This window comes from Canis aureus, chromosome 26 (assembly GCF_053574225.1).
Source record: "Canis aureus isolate CA01 chromosome 26, VMU_Caureus_v.1.0, whole genome shotgun sequence".
NCBI lineage: Eukaryota > Metazoa > Chordata > Mammalia > Carnivora > Canidae > Canis > Canis aureus.
In genome coordinates, this window is record NC_135636.1 from 32,127,986 (window position 1) to 32,145,323 (window position 17,338).

The window sequence follows — 17,338 nt, forward strand, 5'->3', positions numbered from 1 at the left end:
GAGAAAGCTGCACAAGCTAACACACATCATAGTCAAGGTGCTGGACCAGTGACAAAAAAAGAAACATGGAACAGATAGCAGCCAGGTGCCTGCCAAATGATGCACATTCTTTTTTTTTTTTTTAAATCTATTTGAGAGAGAGAGAGAGAGAGAGAGAGAGCACGAGAAGGGGGAGGGGCAGAGGGAGAAGCAGACTCCCCGTTGAGCAGGGAACCTGACATTGGGCTCAATCCCAGAACTTTGGGATCATGACCTGAGCTGAAGGAAGATACTTGACCAACTGAGCCACCTGGGTGCCCCCATGACGCACATTCTTAATCAGAACAGAGAGGTATACATCAAGCCCACTGGAGGGGGAAAGATACTTTCAAACAAGGTGCCCAGCACTGGCTATGAGGGGTCTTTATGCCATCTCTGGGTTGAGGTGAGGTGCACATCGGCTGCCATAGACCATTGTTGGATTGTTGGATTATGAATTAATGAGGTCTTCATGTATTTCCTAACGTGTACTCTTTTCAAAATATCAGATGCCTGCATTGGGTATTTCTCCTGCCCTCTGCCCAGGGGCTACCGGGTCATTGTAGCCTCTCAGATATGTATGTGGACTCAAAGCCAGGTTAGAAGGTATTTCACTTCCCTCCATAGGTTCTTTGTAGTATGGTTACCTTGGAGGAGTTCCACTTCAGTTAACCCTGAGGAGCCCATGCAGCATGCTCTAGGCTGGAGCAAAGAGTCTAGAAAATGGAACTCGGTTGAAATCTTAGCTCCATCACTGCAGAATGTTATGACTTGAGACAAGTCACTTCACATCTCAGGGTGAGTCTGACTTCTCAGGAAGACAGTATTCCAGTTCTTCCCAGAGGCCTTCATGTTCAACCTTACAGCACCTGCTCCAGGCTCCAGTGGTCTGAGTTCAAGGCCCAATCCCTTCACCTCACTGCCACTCTGATCAAGTGACTTCACTTCCCTTCATCTTGATATCTTGATTTCATAATCTGTATCCTATGGATGATAATAGACTCTATCTCCAGTGTTTATGGGGGTTTCATGAATCAACATTACTAATGTAAACTGAACGACATGGGTATGTGCTAAGTAAATAAAAGCTGTGTGCTGATATGAAACAATTTGTACAAACTCTGGGCATGCGAGCTGGAATGTGGCACAGCTGGAATCAGCCTCTCTTCTCTCTGGAGGTCCCAGAGCAAGAACTGAGCCCTCTTAAATTCACAGCTGTTGTGAAAAGATGCTAAGGGGAGGTGGGGGGATGCTCATCTCAGCATCAAGGCCTCCCAGGTAGAAATGGATGACCTGGGATGATTTAGCTTGCAGATGAGGGGAGGACAGGTGTGGTGGTCCTCAAAGACTGTAGATGAATACAGGCACAAAACCAGTTCCTACTTTGAGGATAAAACCGGACATTTCAGTGGAGAGAACATCTAACCTATCATCAGGAAGACTGGTTGCCCCGCCAAGGCTGGCTGACCATTCTTGTCTGGGGTTCTTGGAGGGTGCTTCTCAATGAAGCTAGAGAGTCATTCAAGATAATACATATGCAGCCCCTCCCAGACCTAATAGTCCTGGACTCTAGTATTTCTATTGGCTTTGAGATTTAACTATTGATAAATGTGCTATTCTAAAGTTTCAAAATTTGAAGCTTGCCAAGAACTCTATGAAAAGCGTCTGGCCAGATTCCCTGGGCTGCCTCCTAATGAAGTGCTCATTGGCCTGACATTGCTGGAAGAACCTCTCCCCCCTCCCATGGATTATGAAACACAGGGGTGGTGGTTTCAGCTTCTGGCAAGGTCATAAAAAGGCAATTTGTCCAAGAGCTGTCATTGCTCAAGAACCCAAAGACAGACCTCCAAACCCTCTTTTGATATTGCCGGTGGCTGCCCTTGAGACATCCGGACCTGGACCTGAGTTTGCCCATAATCCAGTGGCATCTGGACTTCATTTCAATGGCCTAGAGGCCTGTGAAGTCATTCCTAAGAGTGCTTTCTTATGTGCCTCAGCCAAAATAAGCGTGGAGAATCCTGGTCATGAGGTACTTAAAAATTTATTAGGCTCTGGTATTAAATTATAGTGTGACCTGTTATACATGGATTCAGATAAGCTATGGTTCAAGTCAAGCTCTCCTTCCCACTATGGCTCTTTGACCAGCCATGGAACAGACTGGTAGTGATCCCTCCGTCCCTGGAGGCATCACACAGTGCCTACATGACCACTTATGTGGAAAATACTCACAGAGAGGGTTCTCGAACCCAGTGGCATAAAGGCTGTAAATGAATGCATTGAAGGCCTGGAATGGCAGAGTAAGGGAAGAAATGTGGCCAGCCCTGGACTGGTGAGTGTGTGACAGCCACTATGCAGTTGAGCCAAGTGTCAGCATGCTGGGAGGCAGTGCCAGTATGGCCAGATTGTCTGATTTTTCTAAGAGAAGGTGGAAACCTGGATTTGTATGTAAAAATCTTTGGATTTTTAGATGTTGGCAACTAATAAGAATACCAGTTGGAAATTCTTTTAATGCTGATGTGTTGTTTTTTTTGTTTTTTTTGTTTTGTTTTGTTTGTGCCATACCAGTTTGTTTGCAATATCATTTTGTTTTAGAATGTTTGTTTTAGAACGCCAGTTGGTTTGCCACTGATGCAAGTGAAAGTTATTCTGTGCTAAAGACCAGTGACAGGAACCTGCAAAGCCAACCACAGGCCGAGAACAAAGGCTTGCTCTAAGGAGCATCGGTAGGCCTGAGGTCAGAGCCTGCAGGTGCCTTCAAACTGATCTCATCTGGCTACGTGTAGCCCTGCTGTGGAGACAGGAGCACTGGCCTGAGAGTGAGGAGGCCCAGGTTCTGGTCCCAGCCCTGATGCCGCTTCCTTGTGTGACCTTGGGAAAGTCTTGGGACTTCCCTGGCCTCAGTTTCCCCTTCTGGAATTGGCCCAGAACATCTCAGGTCCCTGATAGTTCAGATGGTCTAGGGTTCTTGAGAGGAACCCAAAAGGAGAATCTTTAAAAATCAGGGCTTGTGGTTCATTTGGGGTGAAATGGCTATCCTCAGGACTGGTTGTACATCTCTAAGGAGTTCCAAAGCTAAGAAAAGACTTCACCAGACCTTTGTGCCAAGGGCTTAAGGCTGATGGAGGTGATGGGTTGGCATTCATGAAGCACCAGTGGTGAGTTTAAGTGGTGATAGAAGGCAAAGTGGGGCTTCTATGACAGATGGAGTATGGCAGGTGGAAGGTCACGTTGGAGGCCTGGCTTCTGCTCTCTGCTCTCATTCACTGTGACCTGAAAAGACCTTTCCTATCTGTGAGCCTCAGTTTCCTATTTCAAAATGAGGAGTTTGGGGGCACCTGGTGGCTCAGTGGTCAAGCCTCTGTCTTTGCCTCTGACCATAATCCTGGGGTCCTGGGATTGAGTCCCGCATCAGGCTTCCCCTGCCTATGTCTCTGCCTCTCTGTATGTCTCTCATGAATAAATAAATAAAATCTAAAAAACAAACAAAAACAAAAGCAGAGGTTGGCTAGCTGGTTTCTGAGCCCCCTTTGAACCCCCGGAGTTCTATGATCCTAATGAATTATGTCGCAAAGTTATAGTTTCATCATCTGCACAAAGATACACTTTTTTTCTTTAATTCAACAGCTCTTTCTTAAGCACCCACCGGTGACAGGCACAATGGGTGCAGCTAGCACACCCTGCCTTCGTGCTGCCTACTGTCTTGAGGCACAGACGCGACCCGTCAAGTAAAGGAACAGTGTACCTAGCAGAGTACAGTGAGGGGAGCACAAGTTTTCAACGGGAGCCTGGAACCTAGTTGGGGTGGCACGGGGACAGCTTCTTTGAGGAAGCGACTTGAGCTGAAATCCAAAGGGTGCTGGGAGGCTTAATGAGGTGAGAGGGACAAGACGAGCACTGCTAGAAGAGGAACAGTGGTATAAAGCCTACAACCAGAGGGTACAGACATATTTGAGGCACTGAAAAGACCCAGCGCTGCTCTGGAGGCTGTCAAGGTTCGGGGTGAGCCAGGCCCTGCAGAGTCTCGTCATCCTTGGAGAAAACTTGGATCTTCGTGCTGAGCATGTAGGAAGCCTCTGGAGGGTTTCCAGCATGGAAAGACAGGGTCCGAGCTGTGTTTTGAAAAGACTTTTCTGGGGACCCCTGGGTGGCTCAGTGGTTGAGCGTCTGCCTTTGGCTCAGGGCCTGATCCTGGAGTTCTGGGATGGAGTCCTGCATTGTGATCCCTTCAGGGAGCCTGCTTTTCCCTCTGTCTATGTCTCTGCCTCTCTCTGTGTGTCTCTTGTGAATAAATAAATAAAATCTTAAAAAGAAAGAAAGAAAGAAAAAGAAATGAAAAGACTTCTCTGAATCCTGCCAGGAAGAGACAGGTGATGGTGAAAGGGGACAATAAGTGGGGATTGAGGGGAACAGAATAGATTCAGGGGATGGGTGAGGAGGTGGTGACGGAGTGACAACATCCTGGTGAGACACAACAGGGGCCTGCCTGGAACCATAACAGCCAAGAGAGAGAGGTCAGACTTCAGGGTGCTTTAGGATCTTGAGCCCTTGGGGCTTGGGGGAGATGGAAGGAAGAGTTGGGGGCTGACTCCCTGCAGTTGGGGCAGGTGCACCTGCTGGGCAAGCTGGTCCCAGGTCTCTGTGCCCATCCCAGCCACCGTTGCTGACATAGGCAGCCTCTCAGATGGCTCCCAGCGCCCCCCCTGCTTCTGGGTTTTGTGACCTGCTACAAAAAGAACACATCAGAGGTGATGGGTGTAGAGGTTGGGTTCTAAAGGGACTGTGACCTCTGTTTGACACTTTCTCTCCGTCTCTCCATAGCTCACGCCAGGGAGAGGCCCACGTGAGTGCACTTGGACGTGGATGTTCAGAGGCCTGCCAACAGCTGCCTAAGTGGGTCTGGAATCTGATCGCCCCCCAGTCAAGCCTTGATATGACCACTACCGAGGCTGACACCGTGATTGCCGCCTTGCAGAAAATCTTGAGTCAGAACCACCCAGTGAAGCCACTTGCAGATTCCTTGACCCACAGAAACTGAGAATTAATAATCATGTGTTATTTCCAGCTGCTGAATTTCGGGGTGATTTGTTAGGCAGCCATACATCATCAATACAGCCCTTCCTAAACCGGACCGCTCCCAGGGCTTCCCTGGGGCTGGGAAGGGAAGGGTTAAGCGCAGAGCCCAGGCCTCCAGGCCAGCAGCAAGGTTAATGCCTCCAGCTTGAGGGACAGTTCATTACAGAGTTATCTAGTGGCTCAGCCAACATTTGGGTCTGCTGCCAGCTGGGCCTCAGCCCTCCCGTGGTGCCTGTCAGAGCAGGGGCCCTGGAGGGGAGGCATCCTGGAAACAGACAGATTTATTAATGGCCTCGCTTCCCTGCATCTGCCCATGATGTGCCAGCTGCAAGTAGAGCCAGCAGGGTGCTGTGGCCATGTCCCCATAGGGGGGTCAGCACTGCCTCCACTCCTGCACTGCACTGCATTCCAGAGCTCAGGGCCCCAGTCTGCTATGTGGTGTCCACAGAGAGGTGCTGACGGGGCAACTCCAAGCCCCAGACGCTGCCAGTAACCACACATGTGTATGGAGCACCTCCTGGGTGATGAGCCCTTATATTCATCATTTCGTTTTACCCTCATGATAACCCTGCCAAAGTGGGAATATCCCTGACCTCTGGTTGCAAGTGAAAAAATCAAGGTCCAAGGTCATGTAGCTGGAAGGCACAAGACCATCTGACTCCAAAATGTGTGTCCCCACTCTGCCTCCTTGGTTGGCTCTGGTGAGGAGGGATTTGGTGCCTTGGTGGTTGGGGGAGCTGCTTCAGGGAATACGGTGGGAGAGCCAAGGAGGCAGGGCCCCATCTGACTCCAGCAAAAGCAGCTCTCCTCTCCCAGGTTTGCCATTAAAGGGACTATGTGAAATTTCATTTCACAAATAGGTAGCATGGTGTTTCAGAAATGTGTGGTCTGAACTGAGAAGAGACTGGTCCCAAGTCCCCATTTACTGTATGACCTGGGGAGCTAATAACAGCCCTAGTTCATGGGGACCCATGAAGGATTCGATTAAGTCAAACAGGCAAAACCCTTAATACAATGCTGGGAATGTAGCAAATGCTCAGTGGTGGTGGTGATTGCAAGGAAGAACCTGCCTTTATAAAACGGATCTGTGTTGGGCACCTGGGTGGCTCATTCAGGTAAGTGTCTGCCTTCGGCTCAGGCCCTGATCCCAGGATCCTGGGATTGAGTCCCACATCAGGCTCTCTGAAGCCTGAAGCAGAGGAGCCTGCTTCTCCCTCTGTCTCTGCCTCCCCCCTATCCCCATCTCTCATGAATAAATAAATTTAAAAACCTAAACAAAAATAAAATAAAAGGGATCTGTGGTGTTGGCAAAAAAATGGTGACTTTAGGTAGTTGGGAGCATTTGAAGGCTTTTTTTTTTTTTTTTTTTTTTTTTAAATTTATTTATGATAGTCACACACACAGAGAGAGAGAGAGAGAGAGAAGCAGGCTCCATGCACCGGGAGCCCGACGTGGGATTTGATCCCTGGTCTCCAGGATCACGCCCTGGGCCAAAGGCAGGCGCCAAACTGCTGTGCCACCCAGGGATCCCACATTTGAAGGTTTTGAACGGAATGTGCTCCCTAGAGCTTGTGCTTGTTGAGAAGCCCCTACCCCAACACCTGCCACACTCGAGGGAGCTCGATGGTCTGCCAGAGAACTTAACTTAGGAAGATAAGCCTGGTGGGGCTGGGGCAGGGAGTAGAGGACAAGAAATAACCATTGTGGGTTTCCTCTGACAGCAGAGTCTAGGAGAGGGGAGTGGACAGCAATAAGATTACAACTGTTACACACATTTCCCGGAGCCATAAATCCTGATTCGTTTGCCGCCTTCTGGGACTGATTGTGTAAAGACCTGAGGCCCAGCCTGGGCAGGGACAAAGCTCCTGCTCTGAACCCTGTTCTTTCCCCAGCACCTCTGGACACAGCCTGTCCTGTTCCTACTTGAACTCCTCTGGCAAAGAGGAGCTCAGACCCATAGGGAGTAGCCATGTCTCAGTGCCCAGAAGAGCTTCTTGCCCTGCAAAAGCAAACCTTCCCCCGACGGCTTCATTCAGTACTTCAGTGGGTTGTTACATAGAAGCACACTTTTACTGTATTTATTTCGAATCCAATAAAAATGCCAAATTTTCTTGTCAATTTAAGCAACACAGTTGTGAGTTATTTTGAGGTGTCTTTATACAGAAGTATGTTACTTTGGAAAGACAACTGTTTTGGTTTTTTCTCCAAATTTTACATCTTTTATTGCTTTTTCTTGCCTTACTGCACTGGCTAAGACGACCAGCAGATGTTGAGTAAATGGGTGCAGTGAGCATTCTCGACTTGCTTCTGATCTCCAAAGGGCAAACTTGCAATATTTTATTATCAAGTTAGCTGCAGACATATCTTTATCAAATTATTGAAATTCCCTTCTGTTCATAATTTCCTAGGTATATGAGTTTATTAGTTTTAAATCATGAATAAGTTTTAAATTTTCGTTAAATGGTTTTCTGAATGTAGGTTTTGTCCTTTAATCAGTTTGTGTGCTGAATTAACCTGAATTCCATTTAATTTAATGGATTTCTTTCTTTCTTTCTTTCTTTCTTTCTTTCTTTCTTTCTTTCTTTCTCTTTCTTTTTTTTTTTTTTTTAATTTCTATTTTTTTTTTTATTGGTGTTCAATTTACTAACATACAGAATAACACCCAGTGCCCATCACCCATTCACTCCCACCCCCCGCCCTCCTCCCCTTCTACCACCCCTAGTTCGTTTCCCAGAGTTAGCAGTCTTTATTTCTTTCGAGAGAGCGAGTGAGTACAGTGGGGAGGGGAGGGGAAGAGGGAGAAGGTGAAAGAGAATTTCAAGCTGACTCCACCCTCAGTGTGGAGCTCAATGTGAGGCTCTATCTCACCACACTGGGATCATGACCTGAGCTGAAATTAAGAGTCAGAAGCTTGACTAACTGAGCCATTCAGACACCCCAACCTTAATGGGCTTTTTTTTTTAAGTTTATTTATTTATTTATTTATTTCATGAAACACACACACACAGAGAGAGAGAGAGGCAGAGACACAGGCAGAGGGAGAAGCAGGCTCCATGCAGGGAGCCCAACGTGAGACTCGATCCCAGGTCTCCAGGATCACGCCTTGGGCTGAAGGCAGCATTAAACTGCTGAGCCACCTGTGGCTGCCCCTTAATGGACTTTCTAATGTTAAACCAACCTTGTATTGCTGCCATCAGTCTGTTTGGATTGTGATATCCTTTTGTGTATTGAGGGATTTTTGTGGCTAACACTTTATCAATGATTTTTCATTTCTATTTACAAGTAAAATTGGCCTGTAACTTTCCTTTCTTGCCATATCTTCATCCTATTTTGGTATGCAGGTTAGCTTCATAAAGTGAATTAGAGATTATTCACTCGTTTCCTACTCTCTGGAAAAGATTGTCAAAGATAAAAATAGTTTCTTCTTTGAAGTTGGGTAGAACTTGTCAGTGAAGCCATTAGAGCTGGAGTTCTCTGTGTGGAAAAAAGTTTTTAACAACAGATTCAATATCCTTAATTGTTGAAGAATTATATAGGTTTCCTATTTTGTCTCAAGTCAAAATTTGTGCATTATGCCTTTCTAGCATGTTATCCATTTCATTTAAATTTTCAAACATATTGACTCAAAGTTGCTCAAAACATCCTCTTTTTTCTTTAGTGTTGGCAGTATCTGTAGAAACGTCTCTCTTTTCATTCCTAATATTGGGGTATTTGGGGGCCATTTATGTTTTTCTCTAGACCAGTTTCATTCAGGGGTTAGTCAGTTTGTCTTTTCAAAGAACCAACTTAGTCTTTGTTGAATTAGCTCTGTTTTCATCTTTGCTTTCTTATTTTATTAATTTATGTTTTTGCCTTTATCACTTCTTCCTACTTATATTGGATTTGTTTTGATATTCTTTTCCCAATATCTTAGGGTGGATGTTTATCAATTTACAGCTTCTTTTCTTCTTTGACATATGCACTTAAGACTATAAATTCCCTTCTACATATTGATTTACCCCATGCCTACAAATTTTGATATGAATTTTCCTCATTATCAATTAATTAAAAATATTTCCTAGTTTCCTTTACCAGCTCTTGTTTTAGCCCATGAGTTATTTAGAATTATATGTTTACATTTTCTAGTATTTGGAAAATTTCTCATTATCTCTATTGATCTGTACCTTAGTTATAAGGAATAGCAGTTTAGATAATATGCTCTATGGGCTTTTGGTTCTTTGAAATTTGGTGAGACTGGCTTTATAGCTCAGGTCAAATTTTGTAAATGGTCTTAAGTGCTTGAAAATAAAGTGGTGGATGCAGTTGTCTGTACATGTCATTTGTTTAAATCCTTTGAGTAAAGACTATTAATGCTCATTCCTACCTGATTCTTCTCTTTTGGGGGTGGATATAGGTGGACTACAATTTTCCATACTCTTGGAGACAAGAGAGGCCATATGACCAGTTCCAGCTAAAGAGGTGTGAATGGAAGTGACAAGTTTAAACTCTGGGCCAAAGCATTTAAGAACCAGAGTGCCACCTCAACGTTTTTTTCTTCTTTAGAAGTACATTGAGATGGTAAGGCAAGTGGTAAGAGATGCCTGGATCCCTAGGTCACTGCATGGAGGAGAACTGCCCTAAGAACTGCCTGACTACTGCACTTTGTGTGAGTAAGAAATAAACCTTTGGGATCCCTGGATGGCGCAGCGGTTTGGCGCCTGCCTTTGGCCCAGGGCGCGATCCTGGAGACCCGGGATCGAATCCCACGTCGGGCTCTCGGTGCATGGAGCCTGCTTCTCCCTCTGCCTGTGTCTCTGCCTCTCTCTCTCTCTCTGTCTGTCGCTCATGAATAAATAAATAAAAATTTAAAAAAAAAAAAAAAAAAGAAAAGAAATAAACCTTTGTTGGTGCAGCCCTGGTGGCTCAGCGGCTTAGCGCTGCCTTCAGTGCAGGGCATGATCCTGGAGTCTCGGGATCGAGTCCCACATCGGGCTCCCTGCATGGAGCCTGCTTCTCCCTCTGCCCATGTCTCTGCCTCTCTCTCTCTCTCTCTGTCATGAATAAATGAATAAAATCTTAAAGAAAGAAAGAAAGAAAGAAAGAAAGAAAGAAAGAAAGAAAGAAAGAAAGAAAGAAAGAAACTGTTGTATTAAGCTACCAAGACTTTGGATTTTTTTTTATCACTGTTGCAAAACCTATCCCTATACTGACTTTTTCCTCCACATCCTGCCAAACTCTGAGAGAAATGTATTGAATCTTCCATTCCGATTTGGGTTTGACCATTTCTAATAGTTCTGTCAGTTTCTGTTCTGTACATTTTGTTTTTTTTTTTTTTAATTTTTTATTTTTATTTTTATTTATTTATCATAGTCACAGAGAGAGAGAGAGGCAGAGACACAGGCAGAGGGAGAAGCAGGCTCCATGCACCGGGAGCCCGACGTGGGACTCGATCCTGGGTCTCCAGGATCGCGCCCTGGGCCAAAGGCAGGCGCCAAACCGCTGCGCCACCCAGGGATCCCTGTTCTGTACATTTTGAACTGTCATTAGATGTTTTAAAATTAAGATAGTTTATTAAAACACTTTTTATCATACAGAGCCCTTCTCATCTCAGGTCATACTTTTAATGACAAAACTCCTTTTATTTTATATTAATAGAGTCACGCCACAATTCTCTTGCAAGCTATATTTTATTCCATTCTTTTGCTTTCCATCATTTTATATCCTTATGTTTCCCAGTGGGAGGGGTGATGTGAAGAAGGGGAAATTTAGAATGAATTCCACATAACTTCCTTGAGTGCCCCTGTGTATCAGTCACATGGCTGAGTTCTGAGTTCCTAGAAGGGAACAAGATACTGTCTCCTCTCTCCAAAAGGTTACAGTAGTAGCAGAGATGAGATGGGTACTTAAACAATCATGTGAACTTTAATAAGTGCCAGACACCTGATATGCGCCTTTGTAAATCATCCCTGAGTGAATGATGTGAATTGCCACGAGAGTGCCGAGAAGAGAGAAATTATGTCTGATGAGAATGGATCCAGGCAATCTTTGGAATGGCATTTGAGTTGGGCCTTGGAAACCAGTTATTTTCGGATGTTCAGAGGAAATGGAGAAGGTAAGAGCAATCCAGGCACGGAAGCAGCATGAATAAAGGCATGAAGTGTCTTTTTATGTTTAAACAGTTTTATCGAGACGTACTTCATATACCATAAAGTTCATCCACTTAAAGTGTACAATTCAGTGTTTCAAAGCATATCTAAGAGTTGTGCAACCACCACCATAACCTAATTTTAGAACTGTTTCATCATCCTCAAAAAGAAAGTACTCATTAGCAGTCACATTCTATCCTCTTGACCCCACCCCCTTCCTGACCCACCCTCTGGCCCTAGACAACCGCTGATCTACTTTGTGTCTATTTTATCTATTCTGGACATTTCATATAAATGGAATCATCCAACGTATAATCTCTTATGACTGGCTTCGTTCACGTAGGCCTAAAGTCCACCACGTCCATCCATGTTACAGCATGCAGTAGCTCCATATTCCCTTTTGTTGCAGAATAACATTCCACTGTATGAATGTCCCACATTTTATTATCCACTCGTGAGTTGATGGACATTTAGGTGATTTCTACTTTTTAGCTAGTGTGAATAGTGCTGCCATGAGTACCTGTGTTCAGCTTTTGTGTGCAGGTATGTTTTTATTTTCTGATTCCACTAGGAGTAGAATGGGTTGAGTCAAACAATAACTGTGTTTAACCTTTTGAGGAACTGTCAAACTGTTTTCCAAAGTAGCTGCACCATCTCCTTTCTAGCAGAAGCCTATGAGGGCTCCAGTTTCTCTACATTCTCTCTCACATCTGTCTTGCTGATCATAGCCATCTGGTGGGTGTGAAGTGGCATCTCTGTGATTTCAATTTTCGATTCCCAGTGGCTAATGGTGTCGAGCCTCTCTTCATGTGCTTATTGGCAATTTGTAGATCTTCTTCTGAGAAAAGCCTATTTAAATCCTTTGCCTGTTCTTAAATGAAGTTACTTGACTTTTTATTGTTGAGTTGCAAGGGTTCTGTATATATTCTGGATACTAGACTCTCACAAGATACATGATCTCAGATATTTTCCCCAACTTATGTGTTGTCTTTTCACCTTCTTGCTGGTGTCCTTCAAAACACAAAAGTATTAAATGTTTATGATGTACAATTTATTAGTTTTCTCTTTAATCACTTGTGTTTTTGGTGCTGTATCAGTTGTTCTATTTTGTAACCTAGGTGCTGTTCCCCTGGGTGGTTCAGGTTGTGGAAACCCATCGGGCACTTATGGTTTGTGCACTTCCCTGCATATGTACATAAGACTTCCATAAGCAGGTTTTAAAAGAAGCTGATAATAATAATTGCAGCTTCCTCCACTGTGTCATGGTAAGGACTAGATGAATGAATGCATGTACAGTACGTGGCATAGGTCTGGCCCCACCTAACGCTAACAGATGGCAGCTGCTATTGGCATCATTGTCAGCTCTCGCTCTACTCCTTATTGAGTGGGTGATCTTGGCCCCAAGTCACTTCACCTCATCAAGCCTCACTATCCTCATCCGTAAAATGGGTTAGTGCCATCCACTTCATCAGGGCCAGCGGGGGCCTTGATGACATAAGATACAATATCGTCAAGCTTGAAGTCTGCCCCGAGGAGGCCCTCATGAAGGCTTAGATCAATAAAACAGGAAAAAAGGAAAAAGAAAAACTGGAGTCATGACTGAAGAGAGACAAACTCTCAGCACCATGAGAGTCTGAGTGGCTGCCAGGAGCTGGCTGTGGGCCCCTCCGAGATTGCATGAACAGGGCTGGCCAGGCCCTGGGAAGGAATGAAGGGGGGGTTGGTTTCCAGGTGAAGTTTGGCCTGGTGGTGCCAGGGCACCTGATTCTTTGTGAAGTCATCAGAGAGACCAGGCCTCCTTCAGCCCCTCAGCCCCCCACACTGGTTGCCCCTGTTCTAATCCAGGCTCCTCTTTGCCCAAACAACCCCCTCACCTACCCCTGCCCCCTACCTCCACATCCCCTATACCTATCTTGCCCTAGAGGTTCCACCAAGGAAGACTTCTCTTCCCTTCCCCCCTTCCCTGGACCACTCCACATCTCCCTGCTAAGTCACCACCCTGGTGCTCCCACTCCCTCCCAGGCAGCTGGAGAGAGATTCCTAAAGCACCAAGGGGACCATTGTCACCCACTGCTCAGCACCCTCCAGTGGAAATGGTTGCCAGAGGATAAAATCCTTTTCTGGTCTCAAGGGCAGGAGCAAGTCTTAAAGGCCTTGAAGATTTTGTCATTTTGTGTGTGTGCATGTGTGTGTGTGTTTGCGTGTGGTGGTGGCGGTGGGGTGTCATTAAACATAACAGACACATAGAAAAGTCACACATAATAAGTGTATGGCTTGATGAAGTCTCCCAAATGAAACACGTATGTGTAAACTGGCACCACACTCAAGAATCAGACCATTACCCACACCCAGACACCTGTCCCCGGTGCCCCTTCTAGTTATCACCCATCCCCTAATGGTAACCACTTCTTACATTATAGAAGAGTTTTGCCTGGTATTGCACTTCACAGGAATGAAATCATTCAGTGTGTACCTTGTGTCTGGCATCTTTTGCTTATTAACACGTCTGTGAGATTCAAGCAAGCTGTTGCCTGTGGCCAGACGTTGTCTTTTCTCATTCCTATGCGAGTGCTTAGAGCCACTATACCACCGTGTGTATGTCTAGTTCACTAGGGCTGGGCCTTGAGGTTGTTTTCAGCTTTGGGATATTACGAAAAAAGGCCATTCTTGCACATTTTGGAGGACATATGGATTCATTACTTTGTGTGTGTGTGTGTGTGTGTGTGTGTGTGTGTGTGTGTGTGTGTGTAGACTTATTTCTGTTGGGTAAACATCCGCGAGAAGAATTGCCACCTCATCGAGATAAATGAACATTCAGCTTTCGAAGATGCCGGCCGCAAAGAGTTTTCCAACATGGTTTACACTCCTCTCCCAGTCACATATGAAAGTTCTTGCTCCATATCTTCATGCACACTTTGTGTGCATTTGTGTGTAATATAGACAGAAAGAGAGATTATAAATATATATACTCTCTTTTTCATTTTAGCCATTCTGGTGAGTAGGCTGTGTTATCACATTGCGGTTTCAATTTTGATGTTAGGGAACTCTCTTGAAGAGAAAGAATCGAAAATAGGATTTTGAATATAAAATTAAGTACAAAAGTGAATATTTATTAAGAAAGTGAAAAGAAATCATAACAAATTTCTGGAGACTTTCAAGCTTCAGATTCCTTTCTTGTGAGATTTTTTTGAGGCCTTTTCCCAGAAATGCTTACATTGAAGTGCTTCCTGATAGCAACCTGGCTCCCCTCCCTGCCTGGAGTGCTCAACAGCTGCACAAGAGCTTTCTGTGAACAGGCCCTCGTGTAAGGGGCCCAGAGCTCGGGTGTCAGCAGCTTCCTAGGAAAGGACCTCTGGCCCCTGCCCATCTCCTACCATCTGCTGGCCTGACTCCTTTTCTTTAGGGTCTCAGCTTCCATGTAAGCTTCTCAGGAGGCCTTTTCTGACCTCGTTGTATAAGGCCATGTCATGAGACAGATGATGACCCAACAGGAGGTTAGGAGCAGTCACTGGGACCCAGCCTGCCTCTTGACTCCACCATCTCCTAGCTATGTGACTTTGGACACGTCACACAACCTCTCTGGGCTTCAGTTTCCTCCCTTGTGGAGTGAAGTAGGCCATGCTGGCTCCCAGTGATGGGATGTCCTGAAGAACCAGCAAGTTAATGCACGTAATACACTTGGAAGGGTGCTTGTCACCCTTGTTTGTAGGATTGTCATGATGGTCCCCATTATCATGAGCCATGGTTCTCTCCTCTGGCACATGTCCCCTCACACTGGTAATCTGCTTCAGTGCTCTGCAGGACATGTCTACCGTGGTGCTTGCTGTATCCCCAGGCTGAATGTGGCACCTTGGCACACATCAGGGGCAAAGAAGATGTTGAGTGACTGGCTCTCCTCGACGGATCTCACATTCAGCCAGGTATCTAAAACCCACAGCTAAAGAAAAAAAAAAAAAAAAAGCCACAGCTGTACCTTGGTCTATCTTCTTCATCACTTTCCTGCAGGCGGCAGCCCCCCACCCCATGGTCACCTGTAACAGCCACTGATTGAATACATGAGCCTCGGCCACCTACCTCGATCTCACCTTTCTCAGACTTGGAGCCATAGTTTCCTGTTGGCTTCTGTGTCCACAGCCATTTACAGTTTACAAGGCCCGTTTCCTTCCATAACCACATCTCTGGGTTAGGTAACAGGGCAATGATTGGGAGCCCCAGTCCTACAAAGGTCTGGAGAGGGTGAGTGGCTTCCTCAAAGTCACAAAGCATGAGAAAGGGGGAGATGTGACACATGCCCAGGACTCTGGGATGGGCTGCCCACCCTTCGTCCCAAGGTATCTCTTGTCCCTTCCAGTGAGCGTCACAGGCTGAACATAGAGTAGGCACTTTGGCTTGTTCAGAAAGAGCAGAAAGAGGACAGGCTGAGCTTCCATTGTTGGCTCTGGGACTGTGGGCATGGCCTTGACCCACCTGTGTGGCGGTTTTCCCATCAGTAAGAGAGGTTAACTTACTAAGTGAAGGCAGATCTGTCTCAACTGACCCAGGTGGTATTTCTCCTTGGTCCTTCTGTCTGTCTGTCTTCTCCAAGATGACTCTGGAAGAAGCTGGCATGGAGTTAGGACTCATGAACAATATGGAGAGAAACTGGGATTTCCTTTCCAAGCCTCTGGTGTCCTTCTTGACACAGAACAGTGTCTGGGGGCAATGCCTGGAGAAGCATCTCCTCTGCCATCTTTATTTATTTATTTTATCTATTTATTCATGAGAGACATACAGAGAGAGGCAGAGACATAGGCAGAGGGAGAAGCAGATTCCCTGTGGACAGCCTGATGTAGGACTCGATCCCAGAACCCCAGGATCACAACCCCAGCCGAAGGCAGACGCTCAACCACTGAGCCACCCAGGCGTCCCTCCTCTGCCATCACTAAAGGCTACTGATGAAGTGTGGCCTGCTGCTGGCGAGCCCAGATGATCTGCGAAGATCTTAGTGAATGGTTAGGGGTTTACCAGCCCCTGGAAACCCCCTGCCACTGCCACCTTACAGGGTAAGCAACAAGCAGACACGATCTTGGCACTTCACAACTCCTGTCAACTGTCTCCTTTCCCAGTTGACAGTGGAAGCAACTGAGGCCCAGAGAGGGAAGGGATTTACCCAATGTCACCCAGCACCTCCAGGCAGGCCTCCCGAATCAGAATTGAGTCTGTGATTCTGGGTCTCAGCCTTTTTTTTTCCCCCCTGCTCATATTAATTATTTTTTTTAATAGCTTTATTTTTATTTTTTTTTAAGATTTTATTTATTCATTCATGATAGAGAAGGAGAGAGAGGCAGAGACACAGGCAGAGGGAGAACAGGCTCCATGCCAGGAGCCCAATGCGGGATTTGATCCCGGGACTCCAGGATTGCGCCCTGGGCCAAAGGCAAGCGCTAAACCGCTGAGCCACCCAGGGATCCCCTAAAAATAGCTTTATTAAAATATAGTTCACATATCTTGCAATTCGCTTTTTTAAAAGTATACAGTTCAATGGATTCGAGTACAGAGCTGTGCATCCGCTGCCACAATTGATTTGACAACATTTAACCACTTCAAAAAGAAACCCTGTACCCTTTAGGTGTCAGTCCCCTTCCTCTCCCCCAGCCTCTGTGATCCTTCCATCCCCAATAGACTGGCAACATGCATCTATTTTCCATCTCCATATGTTTGCCTTTTCTGCACATTTTGCATATGATACGTGGTCTTTTGTGACCGGCTTCTTGCACTAAGCATACTGTTCTCCAGTTTCATCCATAGTGTACCATGTATCAGTACCTGGTTCCTTTCTACGGCTGAGTAATAGTCCCTTGTACGGGTGTGCCACATTTTATTCATCCAGTGATGAGCTGATGGACACTTGGGTTGTTTCCACCTTTTGGCTATTGTGGATGATGCTGCTATGAACGTTCGTGTACAGCTTTTTGTGTGGACACACGTTCAGTTCTCTTGGGTGTATAACTAGGAGTAGAATTGCTGAGTCCTCTGCAGCTCTGCGTTTATGAGCCCGGGCTCCTGGCTCTGACTTTCTCAGACCTTGGGGGTGCTGACGGGAGTCGGGAGGCTTGCCATTCCCAGCATCCAGGGCCCGGGGA

At 45.9% G+C, this 17,338-nt stretch overlaps 1 long non-coding RNA gene across 1 annotated transcript; it reads left to right on the forward strand.

The window, feature by feature from the left end:
- Window positions 1-1,868: 1,868 nt before the first annotated feature.
- On the forward strand, window positions 1,869-7,209 carry LOC144298828 (uncharacterized). Its single transcript, XR_013365702.1, has 2 exons — window positions 1,869-2,047; window positions 4,837-7,209. It is a non-coding gene; the product is annotated as an uncharacterized LOC144298828 (long non-coding RNA).
- Window positions 7,210-17,338: the final 10,129 nt, after the last annotated feature.